General features: G+C 41.9%; 1 long non-coding RNA gene across 2 annotated transcripts in view; it reads right to left on the reverse strand.

Moving 5' to 3' along the window:
- Positions 1-21712, reverse strand: part of LOC144288555 (uncharacterized) — a 41221-nt gene extending 19509 nt beyond the window's left edge. For both annotated transcript variants that reach the window (XR_013356504.1, XR_013356505.1), the window contains exon 1: positions 20027-21712. This is a non-coding gene — a long non-coding RNA (uncharacterized LOC144288555). The remainder of the gene's footprint in view (positions 1-20026) is intronic.
- Positions 21713-23146: the final 1434 nt, after the last annotated feature.

Genomic DNA, 23146 nt, shown 5'->3' on the forward strand with positions numbered 1-23146 from the left:
GCCTTTCCACAGCAACTTGGCAGGGAAGAAGCCAGGAAAACAAAGACCCAACTCACTCCTTTTCCTCCTTTGATATCCTGCTAGTGCACCCCCATTGAACTAATGTGATCTGAAGCCAGGCGCTTCATTGATGCAGGTCAGCCCCATAGGATTGCAAGCAGGGTGGAGAGGTGATCTGGAAGGGCAGACAGAAAATGTGGGGAACAACCCATATATCCAGTTACCTACTTAACATCTTTTGATGTCTCAAGGCACCTGAAATTCAGCATGCCTCAGATGAAACCATTCATGCAACCCCTCCCAAGATTTAGCCAACTGGTCATCTTTCATTATTCCAATCTTAGGAAATGGCATCATTACCAATGTATTTATGCAAGCCAGAAACTGGAAATTATTCTTGGTCCCTCTCTTCCCCTGTCCATCCATACTTAGTCTATTGCCAAGTCCAGCTACTTTTATGTAACCCAAATTCAGCAAAACAAAACAAAATTCATTCTCTCCCAGTTCTTTGATTCTTGAGAACAAAGGTACAAGCAAGGAAGGCAGGCCAGGCTGAGACTGCTAGATCCCTCTCTATTATAAACTCTGTTCTTTAGCCTCTCTTCAATCTCATGAGACCCTTATATTTTTCCAGTAAAGCTTCTTTTTGGTCAACTTAGTGATAATTAGTTTCTGCTGCTTGAACAACAGCTTTAATGAATAAAGTAAAAATGTTTAATTAGAAAGCTAACTAAGAAAGTACTTTGCTCCTCAAACATGTCATCACTCTTTATGACTTACAAAATGTCTGAAATTGTTCTCTACATATCTTCTCCAGAGAGAGGTATTAAAAGATAATTCTGTTAATTAAAAAATGTAAAGTACAGTTATGTATAATTCAATCATAGCATGGGCCTAAATGTTAGCAATGGGTATAACATAATCAGAGGAGGGATTAGAGGTGATTTGTATTTTCCTCTTTGGGTCTATGGTCTCCATGTCTTCTACTATAAGTACTTATTATCTTTGTAATTGAATTTTACAAAGTGAGTAAACATTATCTTAAAAAATAAATTATACTGTATTGATGCTGAAATAATAGTAAAAATGCTTTAATACTACATACCAAGGCAAATAGCAAGAAAGCAGCTATTACAGAACTGTACTTAAAACTAAGGTTTGGGTTTGGGATGGGTGTTCTAGTGACACATACACAGTGGCTGAGGTCATTCATTCAATATGTATCCGTAGATTGTCTGCTTATACTGTATTACTTATATTTCAAACAGGTTGTTTGACTAACAGACTGCATCTTCATTATGTGTCTCTGCATAGCATATAGTCCATAGAGGTCTAACAAATACAAATGAATGAAGACTTTCATCCCCCTCCCCCTTTTTAAAGATTTTATTTATCTGAGAAAGAGAGAGCATGATCAGGGTAAGAAGGAGGGAAAAGCAGACTCCCCACCAAGCAGGGAGCCTGATGAGATGCTCCATACCTGGATTCTGGGATCGTGATCTGTGCCAAAGGCAAACACTCAACTGACTGAGCCACCCAGGCACTCAATACTTTCATTCTTAAAACACTTCTAGTCTTGTAGAGAGTTACACAAAGTGTGGCGTGGGAACCCCCTAAATCACAGCCACCTGTGGCAGTGGTTCAATGAAAATGCTTAGGTTACTCCCCAGGAACCAGGGGAGATGACATATTGAAATGAGATTTAAAGCTGATTTTGAATGATATAAGGCAGTAAGGAAATCACTGGCCAAAGAAACAAGAATATGGCATTCTAGTTAGTATAAGACAAAAAAATATTTAAGGACATAATTCTAGAGTTTCCCAATTTAGTAACTTGTAAATACTGTGTCATAACAACAGTATTACAGATTTATACTTCTACTACCAAGACAGTATACATGTTTGAGTTAAAAGCTGACTGCTGGCACTATGGTCTGAAAAAGTAATTAACATATTTATTAATTATCCTTCTGTTTATACTTCAAATAGGTTAATTGTTTGACTAACAGACTATACTTTTGTTATACGTCACATGTGATCAATAACAAGTTGGATTTTTACAGGTACCGTTGAGTTAGAAATATCTCATATTTCATACCTGGAGCCAAGTTCGACTGACTCTATACTAATACTACCTTTAAGTTCATAGAACATCCAGAAAACTTACATGTAAGTTGTTTTCTAAAAGTTTACTACTGAAATATTAACAAACGATTACTTTAAAATCGTAACTCCCTATTCTGCTTTTACCTTGTCTTAATTGTAGTTAACTCATCTATCCATTCGTCGACTGATTGATTGATTGACTGATTCAGTCATTCATTCAAACATTCATTTACACAGAGCACTGTATACATGTGTAAGACACTGGAGATTCAATAATAATTAAATGCTTCCTCAAAAAAGAAAAGTTTGTAGATAAATTTACAGATAAAATGAATAGGAGAGGTAGTATCTAATAAATGCCACAAACTGAAGCATACAAAGTACTAAGAGAGCTCAGAGGTGAGAAAGCTGGCTGCCATTGGGTTTCACAGGACAGCTTTGCCATTGACAGGCCAGATAATGAGGGAGTAAAACTGACAGTCTCAGCAGTTGGATATAGGAGTGGAAGAATCAAGCAGATGCTTGGAGTCTGGGTAGTGATAATGAAAGCCAAGAGGAGAACAGCTTTTGAGATGGGGGGAAAAGGAGTTCTGTTTAGGGCCAAATCTAATATGCTGCTGGGATTATCTAAGGAGATATGAGAGCAGGGAGTTGGGAAAACTAGTCTCTGGTCCTGGAGAAGGTAGAGGGCTGAAGGTCTCAGGGTCAAGGGTGGAGTCAAGGCTCACTGCCAATTCAAATTGTGGCCTAAGTTGTGTTGCTAAGTCTCTTTGATTTTCAACTTCATTCCGTGCAAAGTGAAAATGCTGCATTAAATCCAAGTCCCCAAAGCATGGTACACATACACTGCAGGATTTTAGGTGGTCCACACAGAAACCTCATTTTAATGTTTTCTATTTATTTTCATGTGTTTTACCTATATATATATATATATATATATATATATACACACACACATATATATGTATATATATTTATTTATTTACTAAGTATAAGTGTATAAGTATATATATACTGATATATATTGCATATATATATATGTATATATATATATTGCACAAGAAAGCCTTGATTTCATTGACATTATTTCTTTGGCTAGGTAAAGAAAAAAGGCATGTTGGTTGTTTTTGTTTGTTTGCTTTAAGATTTTATTTATTTATTCATGAAAGACACACAGGGAGGCAGAGACATAAGCAGAGAGAGGAGAAGCAGGCTTCATGAAGGGAGCCCAAGCAGGACTTGATCCCGGGACTCGGATCACACCCTGAGCTGAAGGCAGATGCTCAACCACTGAGCCACCCAGGCATCTCGGCATGTTGGTTTTTAAGCAACATTACATTATAAAGGCAATAGTCTGGTAAGGTGGAAATTGTGCAGATAGCTTGCAAATGCAAAGTTTGTGAGGCCAAATTTTAGGTTGTCTAGAAGGTGCTTAATACAAAATAGTCCTAAATTCTCTCTAAAATCATAGGTTTGATGGTATTTTCATAGGTGGAAGTGAAGGACTAGATAAGATCATCAAGAAAGAGTATATGAAACAAGAAAGGCACCCAGAGCAGAGCCTGGAGGATCCTACACTCAGGAATGAAGAAGAGAGGTGGGACCAGGATGAGGCAGTCCTGTCAGCAGCCCCAGATGGAGGGAGGGGTGCTGCAGGCAGAGAAGGAGGCAGGCAAAGAAGAGTGGCAAGGAGTATGCCTCTGTTCTTAACTCCAGAAAGTGGGACGTGGGGAGATTTTACTGTGTAGAGGGGGCAGAAGGTGGAGGAGACAGCTAGTTACTTGTAATTCACATGCCAAGTGGAAGTACTCTGATCCCACGATTCAGTAAGCTGAGAGAAAAGGAGGGTAACATTAACCGTACATAGTAGAACAACAAACTCAATCATGCTTTGAATCAAATGTCCCATGCTCTATGTCTGCATCTACTCTTCTACGTGTGGGCAATTCATTCTAACTGACATTTAACTGGCGTCTAACCAGTTCCAGACACTATTCAAGGTGGTGGGGATTTAGAAATAGATGAGATACAGCTACTGCCCTAAAGTGTAGAAAGGAAGGCAGACATATTTATAAATTGTGTGTCCAAGATTGTGAATCCGAGAAACCACCAAGGAGCCAGACACCGATGCAAGTGCACGAGGGTTTATTTGCAAGCTGGAGCTTGGGTCCAAGTATACCCGACACAGCGGAGCAGGGACTTGGACCCCGGAAGTGGGTTACAGCTGGGTTTTTTAATGGGCTGGTCTAGGGGATTTTCAGAATGGGTGGAGGATTTTCTCAAGTTCTGTTTACATTCTGATATGGAGCTTTCAAGGGCATTGAGCTCTGTTCTCATTCTAATATGGGGCTTTCTGCCATGGGTGTGGGCTCTGTTGTCTTTCTGATATGGGATTCCCTGCCGAGGACATTCTGCAGTTTTTCCCATAAAGTTCAGTTCTTATTCAGAGGGGCCTAAGATGGCTGTACTTGTGCTAATGCTAAACTTGAGGTGGAATGGCCTTAATTTTTCTCAGCCTCCACATAAATAAATTAGAATTCAGTGTGAAGACTCCAATTATAAGAGTACATGCAAGAAACAGCAGTAGAAGAGAAAGCATAAAACTCTGCTCCAATGAGAATGGAAGAAAGGGTTAATCAGGAAAGACTACCCAAATTGGATGACCCTAAGTCCTAAAGGAAATTTTACATTTCTAAACACTTTAAGATTTATTTATTCAAACAATATTTATTGAATGCCTATTATGTACCAGGCACTATTCTAGCTAGACCTTAGGGATTAACAGCAAATAAGAGTGATTTTAAAAATCCCTGCTCTTGTGGTATTTACAAGCTAGGGAGGGAAGACAAGTAACAAATCAGCAAATAAATAATATTGAGATGGTGATTAAGGGCTATCTGGAAAAATAAGATAAGAAGGGAGGGTGGGAAGGGCTTGATTTAGAGTGATCTGTTATTTTTAAAAGAGTAGTCAGGGGAAGCCTTAGTAAAAACAGGATCTTGGAACAAATTCCCGAAGGAGAGGAAGCAAGCCATGTAGCTTTATAGGAACAGTGTTCCAAGAAAAGGGAAAAGCAATTACAAAGGTTCTGAAGTGGAAGTATGCCTAATGTGTTTAGAAAAGCATAGAACAGAGTGAGTGGACACCCAGGAGTCATAGGAAATAGGTCAGAGAGTTAACAAAGAGCCAGATTAGGTTTGAACATTTTAAGAGCTCTAGAAACCTCATCCAGGTGGGTATGTCCAGTAGACATTGGGCTCTTTGAATCTAGAGTTGAGGTGTGAGGTCTGAGCTGGGCATAGATGGTCCATGGATGGTATTTCAAGTCATGAGCCTGCATGAGACCAACCAAAGGAGTGAATGTAGATGGCGAATACAGGTCTGTGGACTAAGCCAAGAGCCCTCCAGCATTTGGAGATCAAGACAACTAGAAAGAACCAGGAAAGAAAAAAAAAGAAACCACTAGAAGGGAAGAAGGGAAGCCAGGAAAGTGCAATGTCTTTGAAGCCCAGTGAAGAATAATAGTTTCAAGAAGGAAGGAGCGATCAACTCTGTCAAATGGGTTAAATGCTGCTAATGGGTCAAATAAAAGGAAGACTAGGAGTTGGTCATTGAATAAGCAGCATACTAGTGCTTGTTGATCTCAAAAAGACAAGTTTTGGTACATGAGGGGAGCAAAATCCTTTCTTAGGAGTTCAGGAAAGGAGAGTAGAACTGGAACTGGGGAGCGCAGACCAATCTTTCGAGTTTAAGAAAAAAGAGGCAGAGAAATGGGACAGCGGTCAGAGGGAGATGTGGGGTCAAAGAGCTTTTAAAATTTAAGGGTTTTTGTTGTTGTTATTTTTTAAGAACAGGGGTAGCACAGCCTGTTTGTGTACTGACGAGTGTGATCTAAAAGAGAGGACAGCCCGGGTGGCTTAGCACTGCCTTCGGCCCAGGGTGTGATCCTGGAGACCTGGGATCAAAGTCCCATGTCAGGCTCCCTGCATGGAGCCTGCTTCTCCTTCTGCCTGTGTCTGTGTCTCTGCCTCTGTGTGTGTGTGTGTGTCTAATAAATAAATAAAATCTTTGAAAAAAAAAAAAGAGAAAAGTTGGTGATAGAAGAATAAAAGAAAACTGCAGGAGCAATGGGTCTGAATAGAATAAAAAGAAGAATGATAGGAAAATATGCACAAAAATGTTTGGTTATTGAGACAAATAATCATTCATACATTATTCATCAACTCAGGTTCCCTCCATGGGCACAAGTGTTTGTGTGTATGTTTTTGACATTTTTGTGTAAGTATGGTACACATGGCCTGATAATAAACTTGTTCCTCTCTGGTATCATGGTGTTGAATATATCCATATTTGTGTTGTTCTAAAAGAGCATCATGACTTCCAGGCATTCACCCAATTATTCGTTCAACAGATACCTATTGAGCACATCTACTATGTGCTAGACATTTTGACAAGTGCTAAGGATACAAATGGTGAGCAACACAGACATAGTTATCCTTGTCTTTAAGGATCTGAAAATCAGATTAGTAAGCAAGTATTTACAACACATATAAAAACTACAAAAGGGGCACCTGGGTGGCTCAGTGGTTAGGTGTCTGCTTTTGGCTCAGTTTGTGATCCTGGGGTCCTGGGATCAAGTCCTGCCTCAGGCTTCCTGCAGGGAGCCTGTTTCTCCCTCTGCCTGTGTCTCTGCCTCTCTCTGTCTCTCATGAATAAATAAATAAAATCTTTTTTTTTTTCTTAACTGCAATGGTAGAAGTAGGTACAGTATGTTCAGAAAAGTTTAGAAACATTGTGAGAGAGGTCAGGAAAGCTTTCCTATAGAAGTAACATTGAAGCTGAGACTTAAAGAGAAGAAATTAGCTAGACACAGGAGTAAATAGTGTTCTGACCTCTCAGCAAGTGTGACAGCCACTGTGTTTCCAAGTAATTTACATAGACCCATGATTAAAAAGCCCAGATATTTACATAAGGGTTGCTGCTTTCCAAGGCACTATCCACACATTATGTGACCTTTACAAAAATCTGGATATGTAATCAGTGCCGTGTTATTATCACTATATTACATGTGACCAAGTTGAGGTAGAGAGAGATTAAATTATTCCCTGTCTTAGTCTGTTTGGGCTGCTATAACAAAATATCATAAACTGGGTGGTTTATAAACAACACAAACATTTCTCACAATTCTGGAGCCTGGGAAATCCAAAACCAAGACTCTGACAGATGTGGTGTCTGGTGGTTCATGAATGGTCACCTTTTCCCTGGCAGGGACCAGGGATCTCTCCAGGGTCTCTTTTACAAGGGCACTAATCCTATTCGTGAAGGCTCCACCCTCATGACCTAATCACACCCCAAAGACCCCCATCTCCTAATAACATCACATTGGGGTTTAGGTTTCAACATATGAATTCAGAGGTGGAGGGAGGATGACAAAACATTCAGTCTCTAGCACTCTCTGAAGTCTTACTGGTACTTAAGGATCCTGTGCTTTGAGGGGCACACTGGCACTGCAACATCTAAGTGAGGTTTGTTCTTTTCAAATCAGTTTCTTGAGTAGAAATCTGATGCTACTATTGCTCAAAACATCTTTGCAACTCCTCTTCCACTCATACCCTTTGGCATGTAGAAAATGTTCATCCTTACAGCAAGGAATTTGGGGAATGTCAAATGGAATTTATAGCCAATTCTACTGGTCAAGTTTTTCTTTTTAACAGCTTTATTGAGATCTAATTTATATACCATAAAATTCACCCATTATACATTTATGTTGATGATTTTTGATAAATCTGTAGTTGTGTAGTCATCACCAAAACCCAGCTTTAGGATGTTAGTTTGTTTTCATTATCTCATAAAGCTCCCCAGTGCCCACATACATTTAATCCCCACTGCCCTAGGCAACCACAGATCTTATTTCTATGCCTATAAATTTTCCTTTTCTGGATATTTTCTTTAAATAGGATCATACAGCATGTGATTCTTGCTCCTACTTCTTTCACTTAGCATTATGTTTTTGAAGTTCATCCTAATACATGTTGTAGCACCTGTCAGTACTTTATTTCAATATGTCATTGAATAGTATTTCATTGTATGGGTATATCATATTTTGTTTATCCATTCTCTAGATGATAGACATTTGGGTTTTTAGTTTGGGGCTATTGTGGATGCTATAAACATTCCCATGCATGTCTCTCTGTGGTTGTTTTATTCTGTTGAATAAGGCTTTTTAGTATAGTCCGAGTTATGCAACCATTATCAATCACTATCTAATTGCAGAACATTTTCATCATCCTAAAATGAAATCCCGTATTCACTAGCAGTCATGCCTTATTTTCCCTTCCTTCCATCCCCTAGAAACCACTAATCTACTTTCTAACTATAGATTTACCTATTCTGAGCATTTTATATAAAGGAATCATACCATGTGGAGCTTTTTGTGACTAACTTCTTTCACTTAGCATAATGTGCTCAAGGTTCACCCATGTCATAGCATGTGTCAGTGCTTCATTCCTTCTTAGTGGCAAGTAATACCAGATATTCTATGGACACACCACACTTTAACCATACATCAATTGATGCATACATTTGTGTTGTTTCCACTTTTTGGCTATTATGAATAATGCTGCTATGAACATTTGTGCACAAATTTTTGCATGGACATGCGTTTTCAATTCTCAGTTCTCTGGGGTATATACCTAGGAGTGGATTTACTGGGTCACATGGGAACTCTCTGTTCAACTTTTTGAGGAAGTGCTAAGCTGTTTTGTAAAGTGGCTGCACCATTTTACATTCTAATCAGCAAAGTATGAGGGTTCCATTTTTTTCCACATCCATACCAACACTTGTTATTATCTGTATTTTTTTAAAGTGTCTGTGTGGGGGGAGCAGAGAGAGAGACCATTTTAAGCAGATTCAACACCCAGTGCATGAGCCCGACATGGGGCTTGATCTCACAACTCTTGAAATTATGACCTGAGCTGAAATCAAAAGTCAGACACCTAACCTACTGAGTTACCAAGGTGCCCCATCTGTATTTTTTTAATATTCATCCCAGTGGGAATTGATAAGGTTTTGATCGAGGCTTTAATAATATTAAGTTTTGGTAAAATTAAGTAAAACTAATACCATCAATAAGAACAAAAAAGAATCCCAGAGATTGATAGCAAAACGAAGAAAGAACTTTTGTGTGACATAGTTTTGACTGTTAACAATTCCCAAATAGCTGCTTCCTATGATCCTGGAGTAGCAGTGGCTTTGTAGCCTGAATGTAGCCTTCGTGTGACCCTCAAGATGGACAACACTATTGTCTCCCTATGTCTGTCTGAGGATGCAGGAGCTTTGGGATTCAAACATTGTAGGTACGAAGATAAATCAGTCTGACTTCTTTGGGGGGCAATTGAGTTAGTAAGTTTCAGAGGGCTTAAAGTGAACAATTTCAGCTCTCAGAATTTATCCTGAGAAAATAGACACACACAAAATTTATGCACAAAGATGTTCATCACAGTATTATTTATAAAGAATTACTAAAGGCTTTAAAATCTTAAATCTTCTTTGTTCTTCTCTGTATTTTTCAAATCTTCTATTGTTTCTTTATATAATTAAAACAATTCAGAATAAATACTATTTTTTAAAATCCCTATGAATCTTCAGGGTCCAGCCACCTAGGCTGCATCGTTTTTTATGCTTCTTTCAATCTTCTAGGTGTTCCTCCTCCCTTGGCACTCCAGGTACATGTAGGGCTGGACCTGAGGCAAAATATACTAAGAGAAGGATTGTTCCTAATGACGGAGATATGTCACCAAAAGTGACTTTTTTTTTTTAAATTTATTTATGATAGTCACAGAGAGAGGGGGGGGGGAGGCAGAGACATAGGCAGAGGGAGAAGCAGGCTCCATGCACCGGGAGCCCGACGTGGGATTCAATCCCGGGTCTCCAGGATCGCGCCCTGGGCCAAAGGCAGGCGCTAAACCGCTGTGCCACCCAGGGATCCCCCAAAAGTGACTTTTTAACCAGGTTTCTAACTCTTCAAAAATGGAATATACTTCTTGATATTCAAGACTTCTTTCTGGGATTATCAACAAGAAAATTTTTCTCTTTTCCCTAAATAGGCTGTGGAAATTCACTTTTAACCAGCCTTTTAAAAGGGGTTGAGCAAACTTGTGATGTTTCCTACAAACCTAAGATGGCGATATCCCTGGGTCGATCCTCCACAGTGAATGGCTGGGTTACTCCTGTAACTAAGGAGAGAAAACTTTCAAATGCAGACAATGATCCATGGCTAAATCTCAGAGAAAGACTCCTTTGTAATGAGCTAATCAAATAATAACAACCTCATAGTAATAGCTACCCAACAACAGCCTTGCAACTTTCCAGAAACTGCTTATTAAACCTCAGGGCATTATATATACTTCATGATTTCCCTACCCAAATGAGTAGTTTCACTAACAAGTTTTAACTGGTAAAGTAAACTTTCCTCATTCATGTAGGAAATCTGCAAAAAGAAATGAAATGTATATGTGTGTGTGTGTGTATATATATACATATATACATACATACACATATATTACTATAGAATTCAGCATTGTTTTATTACCTACACTAAATCGTCTAGGCAGATAGCCAAAAACCTCAAAATAAGCTTCCCTTTAGTGCAAATAAGTATCAATGAATAATTTAAAAATAGTTCATTATATTGAATTATAATCAGCAATATCTGAGATTATTACATTCTATATTTTATGTACTGTTCAACTGCTTTAATTATAATTTTGGTTTTTTTTTTTTTTTAAGATTTTATTTATTTGAGAGAGAGAAAGCACAAGCAGGGGGAGTGGCAGAGGGAGAAGCAGGCTCCCAGGCAAGTAGTCCCATGCAGGACTGGATCCCAGGATGCTGAGATCACGACCTGAGCCAAAGGCTGACACTTAACTGACTGAGCCACCCAGGTACCTCGGTTATGTTTTATATAATAATAATAAAAGAAAAATATCACATGTCACTAGTGTATTATAACAACGGGTATAATAATGTTAAGTAACAATGCATCCTTAAGTGTGACTCCATAAAGAAAATTCACATATATCATAGCTTAAGAACACTTTAGAAAATATCACATCAATATATATATTTTTTAGATTTATTTATTAACTTGTTCATGATAGACATAGAGAGAGAGAGGCAGAGACACAGACAGAGGGAGAAGCAGGCTCCATGCCGGGAGCCCGACGTGGGACTAGATCCCAGGACTCCAGGACCACGCCCTGGGCCAAAGGCAGGCACCAAAACGCTGAGCCACCCAGGGATCCCCCCACATCAATATATATTTGAATGGACTTGTAATACCAGGCAAATAAAATAGCAAACAAACCAAACATTCCCCTACTTGATTAAAACAGCAATACAATGTCCGTTAGCAACAAACTTTGTAACAGAGAAAGAAGGGTGGGGGAGAGAAAGAGAATAAGAGAAGACAGGGAATCTAAAATTTCAGTATCAAGTCCCAGAACAAAGTAATCTTAAAAATGTTCTCTTCTCCAGATATGTCTCATAGCTCATATTCATATTAATGTACAATAACCTGTTCTATATTTTATTCATTTTCATTGATAATTGGAATTACTAAACTTTTCTTAGCTTTAAGCACAAATTGAGCACTCTTAGTGAAATGTTAGCAAATCCATCCTTGAAATGTTATGTATCATGTAAATGGCCCATTTCTGGCAAACCTATGTCCACAGGGCTTGTATCAAATGACTACAGTTAAGAAGGACAAAAATGTTCCAAAGGTCCTCTGACCAACAGTATAACCTCATGCATTGTGTACCACAGGTCTTCAATCAATAAAGAAGGAGAAAGATTGGAGAATTTGCTAAGCACATATACAAATCAGAAATCATGTTTGTTTTTTTTTTAAAGATTTTATTTATTCATGAGAGATACACAGAGAGAGGCAGAGACACAGGCAGAGGGAGAAGCAGGCTCCAAGCGGGGAGCCCGACGTGGGACTCGATCCTGGGTCTCCAGGATCACGCCCTGGGCCGAAGTCAGCGTTAAACTGCTGAGCCACCCGGGGTGCCCAATCATGTGTTTTCTAAAAAAAATGAACAGAGGGTATCCAGTTGGTTAAGTGCCTGCCTTTGGTTCAGGTCATAATCCTGGGATCCTGGGGTCAATTCCCACATTGGACTCCCAGCTCAGTGGGGAGTCTGTTTCTCCCTCTCCCTCTACCCCTCCCACCTGCTTGTGCATGTGTGCATTCTCTATCAAATAAATAAAATGTTTTAAAAAAAGTGAAGAGAGACATAAAAGGGCTATCCTTTTTGAATCCCTTACAGTCAACCAGATACAGGATTTAATCAATCTCAGAACATGTTCCTCTTCTGAAATAGAGAAAAAGATCTCATAATTATAACAATGTCACATATACCACATCATACCAGGAAAGCTGATGAGTCACTGGAAGGGGCCTCTACACTACTTGAGAAAAGCCATGTCAAACCTGACTCAGCTCTTCATGCCTTTCCTGCGACTATGTCAAGGGACTCCCCTGCTTGGCCCCAAAGACAGGTGGGAGGCAGAGCATCTGCCATACCACCTGCTGTTTCTACACAGAAGAACCCCCCCACCTTCCCCTCCTGGACTACAGCAAAGTCATCCAGAAAAAATACCCTATTCTCAGATCTGGGCATAAAGGAGTGGGTGGCTATTTAAGGTCTTTCATTCTGACTTACTGCACCCCTAAGAATAGAGTTCTCCTTTAAGAGATTAGGTGCTAAGAGGGCTCAATTCTGATTATTGCCTGAATTAAAACCTGTTACAATTAGGGAAACTGGGGTGAGCTGCCCCTGCTGGCATAACCCTGGAGTCCATCTATCAGAGATACTAGTATTAACATAAATGACTTGGTTCTAGCCTGCAGCTAGATTTGGGCACGTGGGACATAGACAACCCCTAAGTCACCTTAGTAACCCAGAAGGTTCTATAGCCCAGAAAAATTATGATTTGGGCTCATAAATAAAAAGTTAAAACATGACCGAAAGAGAGGTCCTATTTCACTTTATTGTATCATGAGGTTACATGAAAATTCTGTCAGATATGTGTTCCACCACTTGTATTATTTGTGTGCTTCTTTTAATTAAAACTATAAGCTGCTTTACAAGTATATAAGTATATACCAGTTACTATTTTGGCAGGGGAGAGAGGGAGAGAGAGAAAGAGAAGAGGGGAAAGGCAAAGGTAAAGGGAGAGAATCCCAAGCAGACTCCCCACTAAGCATGGAACCCTACATGGGGCTTGATCTCATGACTCTAAGATTGTGACCTGAGCTGAAATCAAGAGTTAGACACTTAACCTAGTGAGCCACCCAGGCACCCTCACAATGTATTTTATATTTATTCTGCACATCTTTTTCTTGTCTTCATTTCAATATAAACACATTATGTAGTTATAGTCAAGATTTTGACATAATTTGAGTGCTACTGACAGTAATAACAAATTAGAAATCTTTCTTGAGTAAAATTTTTAGGTGTTTTTTCCTTAATTAGCTTGAATTTGAAGATACCACTCTGCTCATGCACAAACAAATGGAATATTCAAAAACCTTTTAAAGCAATACTTAGGTTGGAAACAAACTATGATATTTGATCTCATGTTCAAATGTTATAATGAAGTCTTTACTGCAGAAATGATTATATAATATTTAAATTTCTCCTATAAATCAATAGCACTCAATCGCCCTTCTTTCATCTCTCAAAGCAATATCTAGATCTATATGTTTCTTAAATTCTTCTCATTTCTAATTTTTTTAATGTTAAGACGTTATATTTCCTGCAATATCCTACTTCAAAGGACTCAAAATCTTAGAAATTACCCACATCTTCTTGAAGTATGAATACCAGGTTTCCTTTATTATTTAATTTTTTTCTAAAGATTTGATTTATTTATTTGAGAGAGAGAAAGGGAGCATGAACAGGGAGAGTGGCAGAGGGTAAAGCAGACTCCTTGCTAAGCTTGGAGCCCGACATGGGGCTTGATCCCAGGACTCCAGGATCATGACCTGAGCTGAAGGCAGATGCTTAACCCACTGAGTCACCTAGTCGCCCCATCAGGTTTCTTTTAAATTACGAGACTACGTAAGTTAAAAAAAAAATCTATAATCCTTAAAAACTCAGTCATTATTACAGAGATTGACGATATGGTAATAAAGGAACTCTGAAGTACACTGACACAGGTGAGGATGTGGTCAGTATAATGCAGGCAGCAACAAACCATTTGTCTTTCAAAGGACCTCAAATTGTAACAGAACTGAAGGAATAATGGCAAACAAGTTTCCAGAACTGCTAAAACCACACAGGAAAACCCGAACCAGCCATCTAAGACAGATGGAGACAGATGCTTAGGGCTATGCAATAAAACTTGTCTAAAGAGAGTTACTAGGGAAAGAAAAATCTCAAATCTCAGAAGAGAAGGTAATTAATCCAATTATTTCAATGAATTTGAGCTTCTTGCTACAATGTTTCTAGAACATTCATGTGACTGTGATCTTGACAGTATGGTCATTTATTTATAATACAGCAGCAAGTATCTGATATAAAATTATAATATTCCAAGAGTACTTTAGTAAAATGCTTTATATAGAGTAAGAATTTTATATTCCTGTTACTCCCTCATTTATTACTCATCTTAAAGTTAACTGAGTAAGAGAAAATGGTTATTTGGGAGCAAGAGGAAGAAAGAAAACTGAGGAAGGCCATCTATATAGAAAAAGGATTGGATGAAGTGAGCACTGTTTGGATTAATTATCAGGGTAGACCTTCATTCATTCATAATCCTATGCTACTTCTGATAGCATGAGATTCACATTGTGTTGCAAAGGACTTTTTATTTGATTTCCTCACCAATATACCATAAGCTTACAGATAAGGATGGTAACCATTGTGTTTTCCATTGTGTATCCACCAATTACACAGGGTCTAACAGACAATATGTACTAGTAAATGTTAACTGGATGGATGGATGGATGGATGGATAAGTAGGTAGGTAGGAAGGTGGGTGGATTAGCTCATGCAGCTGTGGTGTTAGGGAGCTGCACAATCCTTGGCCACAGTAGATAGCAAAGTTGCTTCATATCCATGGAAAGTTGGACTGCCAATAGCACAGTCACAAACATCTCTCAGATACCGTTAACCTCTCTGGAACAGTTTGCTCAAATTACCACTGTTTACCTAAAAGAAATTCCAAATATTCAAAGAGAAATCTTAGAAATCCAAACATAAAAAATGTAGAAAATGTACTACCTTCTCTTAATTGGCAATACCTTTCAGGGATAGCTCTGGTCAGGGATTTACTGCTGGGATGTCTGAGTGGGTTGATATTAACAAATCCATCCCCATGATACATCATATCAATAAGAGAAATGATAAAAATCATATGACTATTTCAATAGATGCAGAAAAATCATGTGACAAAGTACCACATCCACTCATGGTAAAAACCTTCAGCAAAGTAGGTTCAGAGGGAACATACCTCAACATAGTAAAGACCATATATTAAAAACCCGCAGCTGCAGTGCTTGGGTGGCTCAGCTGATTGAGCCTCCAACTCTTGGTTTAGGCACAGGCCATGATCTCGTGGGTCATGGGCTCAAGCCGTGTGTCAAGCTTCACACTCAGCAAGGAGTATGCTTGGAGAGTCTCTCCCTCTACCTCTCCCTCCACTCACACATGTGCTTTCTCTCTCTAATAAATAAATATTTTTTAAAAATAATAAAATTAAAAACCCAGAGCTAACATCATATTCAATGTGGAAAAATGAGAGCTTTTCCCCTAAGATCAGGAGCAAGACAAGGACCACTTGTCAGAAGCAAGACCACTTCTGTTCAACATAGTACTGGAAGTTCTAGCAACAGCAATCAGACAAGAAAAAGAAATAACAGGCATCCAAATTGGTAAGGAGGAAGAACATGCACTGTTCCCAGATGATGTCATACTATGTAGAAAACCCTAAAGACCACCAAAAACCTACTATGAATTCAGTATGGTTGCAGAATACAAAATCAATGTACAGAAATCCATTGCATTTGTATATACTAATAAGGAATCAGCAGAAAGAGAAATTAAGAAAACAATCCCATTTACAATTGAACCAAAGAAAATAAAATACCTAGGGATAAACCTAACCAAAGAGGTGAAAGACCTGTACTCTGAAAATTATAAAATACTGATGAAAGAACCTGAAGTCAATACAAACAAATAGAAAGATATCCCATGATAACAGATTGTAAAAACAAACATTGTTAAAATGTCCATACTACTCCAAAAGCAACCTACATATATTTTTTAAAGACTTTATTTATTTATTCATGAGAGACACAGAGAGAGGCAGAGACATAGGCAGAGAGAGAAGCAGGCTCCCTGCAGGAGCCTGATGTGGGACTCTATCCCAGGACCCGGGGATCACAACCTGAGCCAAAGGCAGATGTTCAACCACTGAGCCAGTCAGGTGCCCCACAATCTACAGATTTAATGCAATCCCTATCAAAATATCAACAGCATTTTTCACAGAACCAGAACAAACTATCCTAAATTTTGTACAGAACCACAAAAGACCTTGAGCAGCCGAAGCAATCTAAAAAGAAAAAAAGCTAGAGAAACCACAATTCCAGATATCAAGTTACACTATCAAGGTGTAGTAATCAAAACCATATGGTAATGGAACAAAAACAGACACACAGGTCAATGGAACATAATAGAGAGCCCAGAAACAAACCCACAATTAAACAGTCAATCTTCAACAAAGGATGCAAGAATAAGTAATGGGTAAGAGTCTCTTCAATAATTATTTGGGGACAGCTACATGCAAAAGAATGACACTGGACCACTTTTTCACACCATACACAAAAATAAATTCAAAATGGGCTAAGTATCTAAATGTGATACCTGAAACTGTAAGAATCCTAGAAGAGAACACAGGTAGTCATTTCTCTGACATTGGCCATAATAACATTTTTCTAGATATGTTTCCTGAGGCAAGGGAAATGAAAGTAAAGATAAACTATTGGGACTATTTCAAGATAAAAAGCTTCTGCACATAAGTGATCAACAAAACTAAAAGGCAAGCTACTGAATGGGAGAAGATATTTGCAAATGACATATCCAATAAGGGGTTAATACTCAAAAGATATAAAGAATATACAACTCAACACCCAAAACCCAAACAATCCAAGTTAAAAATGAGCAGAAGACATCAACAGACATTTCTCTAAAGAAAATATCCAGATGGCCAACAGACACATGAAAGGATGCTCAGTATTACTTACTCATCATCAGGAAAAAGCAAATCAAAACCACAGTGAGATATCACCTCACACCTGTCAGAATGGCTAAAATAAAAAACACAAGGAACATGTGTTTCAAGGATGTGGAGAAAAAGGAACCCTGGTGCACTGTTGGTGGGAATACAAACTGGTGCAGCCACTGTGGAAAACAGTATGGAGATTGTTCAGAAAATTAAAAATAGGGGATCCCTGGGTGGCTCAGCGGTTTAGCGCCTGCCTTTGGCCCAAGGTGTGATCCCGGAGTCCCAGGATCAAGTCCCACATCGGGCTCCCTGCATGGAGCCTGCTTCTCCCTCTGCCTGTGTTTCCCTGCCTCTCTCTCTCTCTTGAATGAATGAATAAATAAAATTTTTAAAAAAATAAAAAATAAAAATAGAACTAACATGTTCTAGTAGTTACTCTAGTGGGCATTTACCCAAAGAATACACAAACCCTAACTTGAAAGGATATACACCCCTATGTTTACTGAGGCATTATTTACAAGAGCCAAATTATGGAAGCAGCCTGTGTCCATCCATAGATGAATGTATAAAGAGGATTTGGTATGTGTGCACATATGTTATACACATACACAGGGTTGATTATTACTCAGCCATAAAAAAAGAAATGAAATCTTGCCATTTGCAATGACACTGATGGAACTAGAGTATAATGTTACGCAAAATAAATCAGAGAAAGTCAAATACCATATGAGTTCACCACTCACATGTGGAATTTAAGAAACAAAACAAAGGAAAAGAAAGACAAACCACAAAACAGACTCTTAACTACAGAGAACAGATGGTTACCAGAGGGGAGGTGATGGGGGGTGGGTAAAACAGGTGAAGAGGATTAACAGTACACTTACCTTGATGAGCACTGAGTAATATACAGAATTGCTGAATCACTATATCATGCACTGAAACTAATATAACATTACGTGTTAACTATACAAGAACTAGGGCAGCCCCGGTGGCGCAGCGGTTTGGCGCTGCCTGCAGCCTAGGGCGTGATCCTGGAGACCCTGGATCGAGTCCCATGTCAGGCTCTCTGTATGATGCCTGCTTCTCCCTCTGCCTGTGTCTCTGCCTCTCTCTGTGTCTCTCATGAATGAATAAATAAAATCTTAAAAAAAAAAAACCTATACAAGAACTATAATTCTTTAAAAAAAATGTATGGTCCTAAAAAAAAAAAGTATGGTCAGAGACATGCTGGACATCCCCTCCAAAGCGAAAGACAAGCTATTACATCTTTCACCAACTATAATGAAGAAGGATGCCCAATGCCATGTAGGTGTCTCTGGGTTCTGGAGACATCGTCTTATACCGCTAGCAATACTTTTATGACCTAAATATGGAGTGGGGTGAATAGGGGCTGGATTTGAGAGCTGTAAGACAGGGAAGGGATCTGCAGCAAGTCCAGACTCCAATGCAAGCAGCCCTCCTGTTTGAGTCATATGACTCAGTGGATCCGCTGGTGTTATCAATGGAAGGAAAATACGATGTGTGAAGTATGTGACAAGCCCCATTGAAAGAATCATAACATAGGTCCCTAAGGCTTGGGAGCAAGGCCATGTCTTCTGGGGAAAAAAACTCCTGGCATGCTCCTGGGCACTGGTAGAGACAGAGTGCCTGACATAGGACACCAAGGGACCAGCTTCTAGAGCTGCCCATCCTAAGCCCCATTAAGACACAGTGTTGGGGGATGCCTGAGAGGCTCAGCGGTTGAGCATCTGCCTTCATTTCGGAGCGTGATTCCGGGTCCAGAGATCGAGTCCTGCGTCAGGCTCCCTGCGAGGAGCCTGCTTCTCCCTCTGCCTATGTCTCTGCCTCTTTCTCTGTGTCTCTCATGAATAAATTTAAAAAAATCTTAAAAAAAAAAAGACACAGTGTTGGACTGGCCCAACAAAATGAAAGTGGTGTCCAGACTGAGCATGAACAGGATCAGAGGGCATAAGCAAGCTGCATGAGAAGGGAGACCAGACCCCAACATACCCGCTACTATTGCACCAGCTTCCCTTCCTCAGCTCCCACTTTACGGCTGCATGGGTGATTCTGTATGACTAACTGAAGATGGAGGAGAAAGCTTAAGCTTGATTTATGGATGGGTCATGTCAGTATGTGCGGACAACCTGAAAATAGACAGCAGCTGCCTTTCAGCCTCACTTGGAGGTGGCCTTGCAAGACAGTGGCAAGGGAAAATTCTTCCTGTAGGTACACCTGGTTATTCATTTTGTGTAGTAAAAGAAATGGCTTAAGGTTAGAATATACTTATGGATTCACAGGTGGCATCAAAAGGGCCAGCCTTTGGACAGGGGCATGGAAAGAAAAATATCAGGAGATGGGGGACAAAGAGGTCTAGCAAAGAACATGTAGTCAGACATATGGGCAAGGACACAAAGTATGAAGGTCTGTGTATCCTATGTTGGCATCCACCAGACAGTGTCTATCAGAGACAAGGTAATGAGCAATCAAGCAGGTAACAGAACCACATCAGTTGGTGCCTGCCACCCTTTGCCATCAGCTATGTGAGGGCTGGCATCTGGTCACAGTGGAAAAGATGGGGGCAATACCTGGGCCAGGAGCATGGTATTCATGGACTCTCACTTACCAAACTGATTTTGCTACCGGTGATTCAATTCGAATGTAAAGAGAAGAAGTATAAGGTCCATGAATGGCACCGCTGAAGGTCCAGCAACAGACACCAGCGCTGAGCCTCGGGTATGGTGCCACGACCCCAAAGAGACTGACTAGGTAACTTGGCAACAAATTAACCTCAACTGGGCTGCCTGGATCCTGCTTGGATCCTGGGAAAGCCACATATTCTGAGGACAGGCTTGCCCTTCCCAGCTGCAGGTCCCGGGCCACACCAAGGGCTCCGAGAGTGTTGTGTCCGCTGGTGTGAGGTCGCACAGGGCACCGCAGCAGAACACGGGGCCACTTCCGTCAAGGGCTCTGAGGGTGTTCTGTCCCCTGGTGTGAGATCGCACAGGGCACCGCAGAACTCGGGGCCACTTCCATCAAGGGCTCCAAGGGTGCTGTGTCCCCTGGTGTGAGGTCGAACAGGCACCGCAAGGGAGCACGAGGCCACACCCTCAAGGGCTCCGAGGGTGTTCCGTCCCATGGCGTGAGGTCGCACAGGCACCGCAGCAGAGCTTGGGGCCACTTCCATCAAGGGCTCCGAGACTGTTGTGTCCCCTGGTGTGAGGTCGAACAGGCACCGCAGCAGAGCTCGGGGCCACACCGTCACGGCTCCGAGGTGTTCCCTCCCCTGGTGTGAGGTCGCACAGGGCACCACAGGGGAGCACGGGGGCCACTTCCATCAGGGGCTCCGAGACTGTTGTGTCCCCTGGTGTGAGGTCGAACAGGCACCGCAGCAGAGCTCGGGGCCACACCGTCAAGGGCTCCGAGGTGTTCCCTCCCCTGGTGTGAGGTCGCACAGGGCACCACAGGGGAGCACGGGGGCCACTTCCATCAGGGGCTCCGAGACTGTTGTGTCCCCTGGTGTGAGGTCGAACAGGCACCGCAGCAGAGCTCGGGGCCACACCGTCAAGGGCTCCGAGGTGTTCCCTCCCCCGGTGTGAGGTCGCACAGGCACCACAGGGGAGCACGGGGCCACACCGTCAGGGGCTCCGAGGGTGCTGTGTCCCCTGGTGTGAGGTCGCACAGGCACCGCAGCAGACCAGGGGCCACGTCACATCAGCGGAGCAGCAGGTTCGGCCCGGCTCGCGCCTGGTTCCTCAGGAGCAGCTGCTCGCCCGGGAGGGTTTGCCAAGGCCTTGCCCCTGGGGCACGGCGTCCACCCTCCGGAGTGCGGTTGAATTCCCAGGCCGAAGCCTTCCCGCGGCGTCTCCACGAGCAGGAACCATGGACCAAGCGATCCGGATGGAGGCTCCGCGGGGCCACGAGACCCGGCGTCCAGGCGGCAACAGTGCAGGCGGCCGGCGGTCCTCGCTCCCCGAGCCCCGGAACCGGCGGGAGGGAGACGACTTACCACATCGCGTGGGCAACTGCCTGCGGCCCTCAGGGCGCGGAGGCGCGCAGTCCCGCCGTGGGGCCGGAGGACCAGGGGCGCCGCCCTCCTGGCGCCTTCCCGCCTCCCCCCCCGCCCCCCGCGGTGACGGCCTCGTGCCCAGAACCTCGGGCTTCCCGGGTGGGGCGGAGCGTGACGGGAACTCAGGGTCGTGCTCCGCTCGCCGCTCTCCTCCAAGTCTCCCTCAGGACGCGAGACCCAGGAGCCCCAGACAACTGCGCCGCCAACCGGATCGGAAAGGAGCCTCGGCGCGAGGGGAAGATGGACGGGCCCAGCCCGAAGGCGCGGGGAGGCGTGGCCTTGGGCCGCAGGCCGGAAGGGGCGGGGTCAGCCCAGGGCTCCTCACGTGATTGGCCGCGGCGGGGGCCGGCCCGCCCCCCCACTTCCGCTCACCTGCCTCTCCAGGTGTGCACCCCTAGGAGGACCAGGGCAACCCAAGCTCCATCTTCGCGGCGTCTGCTCCTGCAGAACCAACCTGAGACAAGGATTGTGTCAAGCACGGCCGGAATTGTTTAGACTTTTTCCCCCTCCTTTTTTTTTTTGCCTTCTCCCATCAGCTTTTTTCCCCCTAAATATTATCCGCTTCCAGTTTTCTCTTTTTAGAGCTCTCAGTGCTCAGGCCCCGCGGCGCAAAGTGGGCCCCAGTCTCCACCCCCACCTCTCCAGCTCGCGCTCTCTCTCTTGTTCCTTTTTCTGCTTCTCCCTTTACTGTCAATCCCCAGGGGAGGGAAAGCTTAGGACATGCTATGTTTTTGGGCCAATCCCACATATCCTATCAATGTAAATTAATGCTAATAGTTTAATAAAGTACTACGGAGAGGTATTTGCGTTTTTAAAAAGTGATTATCCAAAAAAAATGTGATTATCTGGGCAGCCCAGGTGGCTCAGCGGTTTAGCGCCACCTTTGGCCCAGGGCGTGACCCCGGGTCTAAGGATCGAGTCCTGCGTCGGGCTCCCTGCGTGGAGCCTGCTTCTCTCTCTCTCTCTCTCTCTCTCTCTCTCACTCACTTTCTCTGTGTGTGTGTGTGTCCCTCATGAATAAATAAATAAAATCTTTAAAATAAAAAGTGATTATCCAAAGAATGTTTCTCTAATGGAGAATTTCCGGCAACAATTATGTAATAATAAGGTTGAGCCTTCCCTACATCCTTCCAAATGCGCCATTGCTTTGCCTGCGTGCAGCCTCTTGGCTCACTGAAATACCAAAGAGCATTAAAACAACAAAAATAACAAATGACTGAGTTCTTATTACATGCTAGCCATTGGGCTGGGCCTTTTACATTCCTTTAAACCCCACACCAGCTTCGTTTTAGATAAATAGCTGAGGCTTGGAAAGCCTAAGTGGCTCCCCAAGGCATGCAGCTTGGAAGTGGTAGAGAAAAAAATCCACTCAGCTATTTTGACTGCAAGTGCCCAGCCCACTGGAAGAGAAGGAAAGCCGCTCCCAGCTGGCACACAACTGCGGTGCCATTAGCAACAGCTCAGCAGCACACCACAGAAATCAGCACACACTTTGTTGTTGAATGATGTTCAAAAGGCATTTTTCACCATTTAGGGTCTGAAATAATATACCAGACTGTGAAGAAAATGTTTGGGTGGGACATTCTTGGATCAAATTTCCCAAATTTTCTGTTAATTTTCATACCAAACTTTAAAGCAATAATGAAGCTATCTACATATATGAGGGCTGTGGGTTGG

This window comes from Canis aureus, chromosome 18 (genome assembly GCF_053574225.1).
Source record: "Canis aureus isolate CA01 chromosome 18, VMU_Caureus_v.1.0, whole genome shotgun sequence".
NCBI lineage: Eukaryota > Metazoa > Chordata > Mammalia > Carnivora > Canidae > Canis > Canis aureus.